This window comes from Triticum dicoccoides, chromosome 6A (genome assembly GCF_002162155.2).
Source record: "Triticum dicoccoides isolate Atlit2015 ecotype Zavitan chromosome 6A, WEW_v2.0, whole genome shotgun sequence".
NCBI classification, from domain to species: domain Eukaryota; kingdom Viridiplantae; phylum Streptophyta; class Magnoliopsida; order Poales; family Poaceae; genus Triticum; species Triticum dicoccoides.
In genome coordinates this window covers 123936157-123946483 of record NC_041390.1, presented here as the reverse complement: position 1 = coordinate 123946483, position 10327 = coordinate 123936157, and positions in this window count along the sequence as shown.

Here is a 10327-nt window from a genome sequence, read left to right as displayed (position 1 = left end):
GCACCTCGACACCGACAGGACACCCCGACCACCGACACCTCCCGAAAAGGTGTTCTTTGGCCTTCCAGAAGCCGACGGGGTCATATATTTGTGAATTATTAGTTAGGTCATATATTTTTCGATTTTGTTATGAAAAACATCATATATAATTGTGTTGATCGTGTAGTTTTAAATGTGTAGTTGTTTCATCGCTGCAAGGTTTGGTGTTCGACGACCTCGCCGTGCGTTTGACGAGCTCTGCCCCTTCGTTCGTGGGTGAGCACAAATGACAAGTCCTCCTCCCCCATTAATTATTTGATCTATTCCGATGAAACTTGATAGCTAGCTATATATGTGTCTTGAATCATCAGTATGCGTAACCAATATGTGTCTCTCGTTCGAAAGCGTCATAGTTATAAATATGCATGCATTTGCATATTTATAACCTTGATTGTTTCGAATATTTCAACGCTATCCATGGACAGCGCGAGTATGTGTAGATTGGGTTCGTTTTCCCATATGCTTTGCTCCGGATCCGACGCATATATTTCGTCAGTGCCTCTCCTGTTGTTCTCCGAGTACACATCCTCTCTGTTTATTGCAGAGACGTGTATCAGGAGAACAGCAGGGAGGTGCTGCCAAAATTTTGCGTCGGATCCGGAGCATAGCATGGGAAAATGAACCCAATCTACACATACACGAGTGGGATTAGGACCTATCATTACCTATTAGAGTGTAGGTTGCATGGACGTAATAAAATTGACAAAGTAGATCAACTGATGAATATATACATGGTGAATTACATATATAATTGTTGTGTGTCCAGTAGCTCTGAAAGTCAAGATGAGTGACTGTGTGTGGATGTATACCGGTCACACTGGTCAGAACAAATGGAGCGCTGAATGGTTCACAAAAACTAAGGGGTTTGTGCAAGCCGCATTTGCAAATGGCCAAAATAAAACCTGGTGCCCCTGTTTCCGGTGCGGCAATTGGGAAAAGAAGACAGAGGCTGAAATGGGCAAACACCTGCAGAAGAGTGGTTTTACGCCCGATTATACGATGTGGACATTTCATGGTGAGTCTGCCCAACGTGACCGAGCTGAGGTGGATCGTCGTCGCACCGACGAGCATGGTACCGGGATGGAAAACATGGTGCAAGGCTATGATGATGCTCAGGATTCGGACGAGGAGATGGAGGAATCTGCTGAGGCATCGAGAAAAATGTAAAAATAAACGTAGAATTGAAGCATCGATGGTTGAGGCATTCATCACAGAGGAGGCGGCAAACTTCGTAACAGCGCACTACGAAGCCAAAAATCGTCATTTGCATAATCCGAAGCCTCGGTACAATGCTGACGAGCCTAAAAAGGGTGGATCCAACCTCAGCCTATTCAAAGGGAATCTCGCACCAGCTAGTGTTTCACATCTAGTATCTTTGGATAACGAAGAATGGCGGACCATTTCATTGTATATCTTCAACAACCTAATAGAAGTGCGGCCGTACATCGAGTAAGTTCTCGGTACATTGTTTCGCAACTTCTATTTCCTTTGAACTACTCTTATTCCTGGATATGTCATACAGTCGATACGTCGCCATATTCTTGTATGGAGCGGAGATCCAAAAGGATTCCGTCGAAGAGTATGAGCTTCTCGCAAAGCACGGAGGTGGCTATCCCGGTTTCATCTCTTGGTTCAAACAAACGGTAATTTCTATTAGACAATTTCATTTCATTCACTAATTTGTGCATAATGCAACAATCCTTTCATATTAAACTTGTAGGCTAATTCAGAGTCTATGGACGCCGAATTGAGACAAGTCGCTAATGGTTTTGACTATAAGGTCCGTTCATTTGACAAGTACGACATCAACGGGTATCGCTTTCGTACCTATGGCAAAGAGCTATCTATCGCCGACCGAAAGTCTACAAATTGTTGTGTATCTGCTATCGGCGAACGAGGTACCGAGTATTATGGGAGAGTTGAAGCAATTTATGAACTTCTGTTCTATGGTGAAAACCCACCGAATGTCGTAGTCTTCAAATGTTATTGGTTTCAGCCGAAGAAGACTAGAAGGACTCATGAACATATAGGGATAGTTGAAATCAACCAAAGCACTCATTTAGATGTTCCTGATGTCTATATTATGGCTCAACAAGCGACCCAAGTATTCTATCTACCGTGGGCCTGCCAAACTAATCCAAATCTGAAAGGTTGGGATGTCATTTATGAAGTGCCGCCACGTGCTAGACTTTCTCCCCCAAAGGAAGAGGATTATGAACCTCACATTAACCCAGACACATATGAAGGAGAATTCTTCCAAGAGACACGTCTTTCCAAAAAGCGTTTCAAGAACCGCTATACTTCACCCCAAAACATTGAAGTAGACAGCGACAATGAATCCGACATCACCCCAGAGGAGGAACAAGAAGAGGTTACTGCTGCGGATGACCTGTCAATGCTTGACTGATTACGTCAAGGTGGCCTTGCACATGTTGATGCCAATGAACCCTATGAGCCCATCATTGATTATAGTGATGATGATGATTATGCATTTATTGATGATACTGATCGAGATTATTAGTAGTGTCAAGTATTCAATTTTTTTATGTTGTACTTGATGATGATACACTTAAGTGATATACATATTATTATTCATGTCGGTACTTTTTTTATGTTGTACTAATTTCGTTTATTCTTTGTCATGGCAAGTGTTGAAAGATGGTGGGCGCTGGTCGGGAGCGCGCCGAGGCCCCTTCTTCGTCGGTGCGTGGTGCGAGGTCTTCCATTCCACACGCACCTCTCCGCCGAGCGTTGCTGGACAGTATGGCGACACCGCCGAGCCCTTCTTTGTCGACCGCGGTGCCCAGCAGGGGACGAGGTAAGAAGAAGAGAGGAGGTGGAGCACGTGGTCGCGGGATAGGAGGTAGGGTGACTCTTACGGCGCCTTCCTCGCCACCGCCCCCAGCTGTTTCACCCGAGCACGTGACTGCTAGGGTGGACTCGTCTGAGGAGGAGGCTGCACGGACTCCGGTCCACGAGCCTCCGGTCCACGAGTCTTCGGCCAATGAGCCTCGGGTCGACGGGCCTTTGGCCCATGAGACTTGGGCCCACAAGACCCCGGAGGAGCACACGTCCGGATGGGGTACCTGGTCGGGTCAGCCTGAGGATGGCGGGGAGCCGAGTGGCCATGCTGATGATGGCGGGGAGCCGACTGATGAGGAGGGGGAGGAGGGGGGGCAACGTCTACCAGCGTGGTGCTACACGGCTCCCGTCCGTGCCGGCGACCTGCAAGCAGAGGTGGTTCATTTTCCCTGATGGGGAGAGGTAAGTGCATTTAATCTTTTTGTACCTTCTGCATTCACGTTTCTTCAAATAACTGATGTGTTGGCCTTGTCATGCTGCAGGGGTTGGGACCACCATGAAAGTGTCCGCCGGCCCAACTCCGTCCTTGGAGTTCTGATTCGGCAAAACTTCCCGGGGTTTGTCACGTTGCTTGGTGAGGGTCGGCTTCCAGAGGTTGGATTGACTTGGGAGCACTACTTGGCTGCCCCGGCCCCGCCGGGTGAGATTATCGATGGTGTCTTGTGCAAGACGAGGGCAGACGTCGTGATCAGAAAGTTCTGGGTAATTGCTCCTTTACACAATTAAAAATCTTCAACTAGCTAGTTATTAATTGTACTAATCAATATCATCTCATTTGATTGCAGACATTCTACAGGTGTGAGGAGGGATACGAGGAGGAGGCGGATCATGTTATCCACAAGGAGTGCAAGCGCCTACTTCAGAATTTACGGCATGAGGTTCGGGTGCAGGCTGTTCAAGACTACTACGCCGGGCGTGGTATCAAGAAGCCCAAGCAGGAGTGCCGCGATAAGTTCTTGAGTAAGGAGAAGTACATGAAGGTAATTCTTAAGGCCTTGTACTTACTTCCATCATTTAGTAATTCATAGCCTTAGTGCTCAAGTTTCGATTTGCTAACTTAGGCCCAAATGGAAGGTGTTGGTCAATGCGTGGTGCTCAGAAGAATAGCTGGCCACGCACAAAGAGGCCAAGGACAAACGTGCCCAAATGGAAGGTATGCCACACCACCAAGGCAGCTCCAACTTATTTCAGTACGGGCGGAACTGGGTATGTGGTTTGCTTCATGATTCATGCAATTCATTCATCATGCTAGCTTTAGCCCTTTAATTACTAATTTACTTTGTTTCTCTCTTTCAGGCACGCTACAATAAGACGGATAAGGTGCCAGAGGTGTACGACCTGTATGCCATGGCCCACACTAGCCCTTACAAGAAAGTCAAGGCATTCTCTGCGTCTAACCTCGATGATCCAAAGAACTTCACCAACATATCCGCCCACGACAAGCTCGTGCAATATAGAGATCAGGGGAAGGTGAGGAAAGGGGAGGACTTTAACCCGAGCCAAGGTCCCATTGATACAGAGCTGCTGATGATATCTGGTGGCGGGAGGTCCCATGGCTCCATAGCCATGGGAGATGGACTTATCCGTTGTCCTAGCACTCTCCCGGAGATCAAGGCGCGCCAGTTGAGCTCCGCTCCTGAGATAAGGCCTCGTGAACGGCTAGTCCAACTCGCCTTCAAGGTTAGTTATACGTACTCAGCTATCTTTCTCCATTACATTGTGTGCGCTTCCATCAATGATTACAAATGGTCATGTGAGTGGTGTTGCAGGCTGCTATACAGAGTGAGAGAGATAGAACGGAGAAACTTCTGGCGGAGGCGGCGGAGAGGCAGCGGGAGTTGGAGGAGAGGACGACAAAAATGTTGGAGGAGGAGAGGGCACGGAATGACATGCAGGCAAGGGCCATGTACGAGCTCCTTGTGGTAAGTTTCTTCTGCAGATTACTTGCTAGTCTTAACATTTGAGTCTCATTACTAACTAGTATGACTCTGTTGTGAAAACCAAATGTGCAGTCTGTGTGCGAGAAGTCCGGTCAGACCGCTCCGCCGATGCCAGTGATTGCTCCTGGGAGCACGGTGAGTTTAATTTGAATGGACATTACTTGCTAGTCTTAACATTTGAGTGTCATAATGCTAACGAGACATTGGAAATGATCTTTGGTGCAGCTTAACTCCAGAAACGCATCGCACGATCCTTCTCCAGCTACCGGCGAGAGCCAGCCCGCTCCTTCTCCAGCTACCGGCGCGAGCCAGCCCGGTCCTACACCTCCGTGATCACGGTAAGTTTCTCTAGTGTTTTGCTTAACAAATGCATAAAGACCTAGACTTAGCTTTATTTCCTCCAATATGCTTACCATAATGACCTAGAGTTAGCTTCTTTTCCTCCAAAATGACTTAATAAGCTTACTGACCTCATAAACCATCCATTCTACCTAAGTTAGCTCTAAAACGATATGTACTTAGCTTACTTATGCCAAAAATTGCATAATTAACTTAGTTAGCTCATAAACGATCCATTTTACCTAAGTTAGCTCTAAAATGACTCATTTTACCTTAGTTAGCTTATAAGTGATCCAATTTATCCAAGTTAGCTCTAAAATGACCCATTTTACGTAGATTAGCTCCTAAATGATCCATTTTACCTACGTTAGCTTTAAAATGACCCAATTCACCTAGGTTAGCTCCAAAATGACCCATTTCACCTAGGTTAGCTCCAAAATGACCCATCTTACCTAGGTTACCTTATAAATGATCCAATTTATCCAAGCTAGCTCTATAATGACCCAATTTACCTACAGTAGCTCCTAAATGATCCATTTCACCTAAGTTAGCTAAAAACGATCCATTTCACCTAAATTAGCTCTTAAATGATCCATTTCACCTAAGTTTGCTCAAAAAAGATCCATTTCACCTTAGTTAGCTCAAAAACACCTTAGTTAGCTCATAAAAGATCCAGTTCACCTAAGTTAGCTCATAAATGATCCATTTCACCTACGTTAGCTAAAAACGATCCATTTCACCTTAGTTAGCTCAAAAACGATCCATTTCACCTTAGTTAGCTCATAAATGATCCACTTCAACTAAGTTAGCTCATAAATGATCCATTTCACCTAAGTTAGCTAAAAAACAATCCATTTCACCTTAGTTAGCTCAAAAAGATCCATTTCACCTTAGTTAGCTCATAAACGACCCATTTCAAGTAAGTTAGCTCATAAATGATCCATTTCACCTAAGTTAGCTCATAAATGATCCATTTCACCTTAGTTAGCTCAAAAACTATTCATTTCACCTTAGTTAGCTCAAAAATGATGCCCTTCACCTTAGTTATCTCATAAATGACCCATTTCAACTAAGTTAGCTCATAAATGATCCATTTCAACTAAGTTAGCTCATAAACAATCCATTTCAACTTAGTTAGCTCATATATGATCCATTTCAACTAAGTTAGCTCATAAATGACATATACTTCTTGTTCTAGTCTTCTTCTTGTTCTAGTCAGCTATTTCTAACTTTCTTATTTACCATTTTGCAGATTTCATTCACTTCATGGAACCTAGCTTGCTATGATGGAGTGCTTGCTTTTCCTTTGATGAAACTTTGCATTGTATCTAGCATGCTATGATGGAACTTCCTATCTTGATGAAACTTTGCATTGTAATATGTATATGGATGGAACTTGCTTAGGTATGAACAATGTGTATGGATGAAACTTATGTGATATGTGATATGAAACTTATGTGCTGGATATCTGATATGGAAATATATCTATATATGTCATATATATTTGCTCTGAAAATTGTTGGATTCAAAAAAACAGAAAAAAGAGCCAATATGCAGGCTCTTTGCCGTCTGCCACCGACGGCAAAGAGCTCTTTGCCATCAGTAGCGGACGGCAAAGAGGCCACGTGGCAGGTAGCTGTGCTTCCTGGGAGGCTGACCAATTTGGTCAGTTTGCCTACAGTGGCTGACGGCAAAGGCTTTGCCGTCCGTGGCGGACGGCAAAGAGCAAAAACTTTGCCTACAGCGGCGGACGGCAAAGGCTTGCCGTGTAGTAACGTCGGCTGACATCACACGGCGGACGGCAAAGGCCTTCCGAAGTTTGCCGTCAGCGGCGGACGGCAAAGGCCTGCCGTTAGCCACCTAACGAAGTAACAGCGCACTTATTGCCGTCTGCACTCTTTGCCGTCCGCTGCTGATGGCAAAGGCTCCTTTGCCGTCAGCCGCCCGAAGCAGACGGCAAAGTACCTCTTTGTCGAACCTTACTTTGCCGTCACCTTTTGCCGTCCGCAGAGGACGGCAAAGACCTTTGCCGTCAGCCATCCATGCCTTTGCCGTCCGCCATGGCTGACGGCAAAGTAGCTGATTCCTGTAGTGATACTCCGCAATATCTTTCTTCATTCCGGTCCACCAGAAAATATCCTTCAAATCCAAATACATCTTGGTATTTCCTGGGTGAATCGAATACGGTTAGTCGTGTGCCTCTTGCAAAATCAACTTCCTGATCTCCGGGTCATTGGGCACATAAACGCGGTCTTCAAACCATAAGGTGTCGTGCTCATCCTCACGAAATCCTTTAGCTTTTCCTTTGCTCAGTTTCTCCATTATAGCGGCAATCTCTTTGTCGTCTTTCTGAGCTTCCCTGATTTTATCCATCAAGGTTGACTGAATCTCCAATGCTGCTACATAGCCTCTCGGAACTATTTCCAAACACAGTTCACAAAGATTTTCGGCTAACTCCCTTGGTATTCCTCCCGTCATTAATGTATTGACATGGCTCTTACGGCTTAATGCGTCAGCTACTACATTAGCCTTTCCGGGGTGATAATGCAATTTCATATCATAATCCTTGATAAGCTCCAACCATCTCTTGGGGTACATACTTGATCCTTCTCCCTCCTGGGGTGGTAAGCAATATTGACTTACTAGCACATTCAATATTCCCTTCATACTTTGATAACCAATCCATGCCTAATATCACATCCAATCCTTGTGATTCCAATACTATTAGGTCTGAGGGAAAAACATAGTTACCAATCCTTAATGGTAACCGATCACACCATAGACTAGCCACATACTCTGCTCCGGGCGAGGTTACTAACATGGGTGATCTAAGGGCTTGGGTTGGTAGGTTATACTTATCCACAAATCCCCTTGAGATGTATGAATGCGATGCACCAGTATCAAAAAGAATGAGTGCAGTAAATGACTTAACCAAAAACTTACCTATTACTATATCGGGCTGAGCTTCAACCTCCTCCACGCTAATGTGGTTCACCTGTCCCCTGTTGAAAGGGTTCGGCTTCTTCCCAGAACTTCCATTGCTATTTCCATTTTGCAATTCAGGACATTCATTTGCAAAATGTCCTGTCTTCAAACACTAAAAACAAATGACTTGGCTTAGGTCCTTCTTGCCTGGGGTTGAGGGGTTGGTGCGATTCTGGCCGTTGCCCTCTCCATTGCCATTACCATTCTTGGTGCCATTGTGATTGTGTGAGCTACCTCCTCCATGGGTATGCTGAAAATGTCCTCCCGGTCTAGGGGTAAAACATGGCTTCTGCTGAGCTCCTGAATTATCCTTTCCTTGTCCATACTTCCTCTTGCGATTCTCAATTTGCTGTTGCTTCCCTTCAATCATAAGAGCACGATCTACCAACTCCTGGTAGTTGTTGAAGGTGGCTACCATCAACTGCATGCTCAACTCATCATTCAGTCCTTCTAGAAACTTCTCCTGCTTAGCTGCATCCATAGCGACGTCATCTGGTGCATAACGTGCTAACTTACTAAATTCCTCCACATACTGGCCAACTGTCCGTCCTCCTTGGCGCAAGTTGCGAAACTCATGCTTCTTCATGGCCATAGCTCCTGCTGAAACGTGTGCAGTACGAAAAGCCTGCTGAAACTGGTCCCATGTGATAGTGTAGACTAGGAAAGTGGATGTGAAATTCTCCCACCATGATGTTGCGGGTCCTTCTAACTGATGTGCGGCAAACTTCACCTTCTCCGCATCTGTGCATCCTGCTGTGGTCAACTCCCTAGCTGTCTTGCGGAGCCAATCATCTGCTACTATCGGCTCGGTGCTACTGGAAAACACCGGCGGATTCAGCCTAAGAAAACGGGCTAAGTGGTCAACAGGTGGTGGTGGTGGTGGTGGGTTGTTGTTGTTCCCCTGGTTCTGATTCTGGACTAGAAACTGCATCAATGTGTTTTGCTGCTGAATCAACTGGGTGAGCTCCGGTGGAAAGGCAAATCCGGGGTCACGTCTCGGAGGCATCTGAGGGTTTAGAAAAGATGAGATATAAGAATAGAGGGGGTCTAAAGAGAAAACACTACCCATATGCACATGAGGCAAAAGCAAACAATTCACTTCAATCAATCAAACAAAGGCATACAATCGATCTAACTATCGCAAAAGTGCTCAGACTACTATATTTACATGGTGGACTACTACTACTAATGAGGTGGTCTACTAGAAATATTCTACGATCGTTGACTCCATGATATCTGCTCCAACTTCATCAACATAGTCATCATCGCTACTATTTGCTTTCGAGTCGGTGTCGTCGATGATGATGTAGTCTTCCGGGCTAATTTCCTGAGGTTCTTCGTCTTCATCTACTCGCGTAGGGTCTCCTATAAATATTCCAATCTTCTTGATCAGGTCGTCATTCTTCTCGACCAATACTCAATTTCCTCTTCATAATCTTTATGTGTAGCCTTGAGTTCCTCCTCCAGTTCCTTGATTCTTGTGTTAGCCTTCTTCAGATCTATCATGTCGGCGCACATCTGATTCTCCTGTCGTCAAATGTGCTGATTTAACTCCTGGATAAAAGCTGCAATTGACCTATCCTTCCTGGTGGTGATCATCTCCCAGTGTTCATCTCGGCGCCCACAAATCTGGTAGATAGTATCCTTGAGATCCTTGCGGTAGACTTCTCCAATGCGTCCCATGGTGATGTGAGCTGCCATGCTCTTTCCTAGACTCCAAGTTGGTGCATCAAAAGAAGACTCTATGGGCTCAGTGACTGGCATGAACGTCCTTCCTGGAACTTGAACTTGAATCATCCAGCGCTCTTCTTCAGGTAAAGTGGCGTTGTAGGTTCCAGTGAAGCTTGGTACTCCTATGTTCAGGTATCTAGTGACTTCCTTCAAGTGACGTCCAAAGGGTGTGTCTTCATCCGGTTGCATGAACTTATTCCTTGCATCCGCCATCCTAAAGAGTAGAAAAGATGAGAAGTCAGAAGAGAAGAGAGTGAAAAATGATCTAAGTCTTTTAGCTTAGTTGTCATGTCCTACAGTCAGCGTGTGCTCTGATACCATCTCTGTAGTGACCAGACCTCAAATAGTCTGATCTCTGTGCTCCGGTGTCATCCCTGGATCAGTAATGCTGATAGCACACAGTACTCGAAGGATTTATAGCAGAGTAGCAA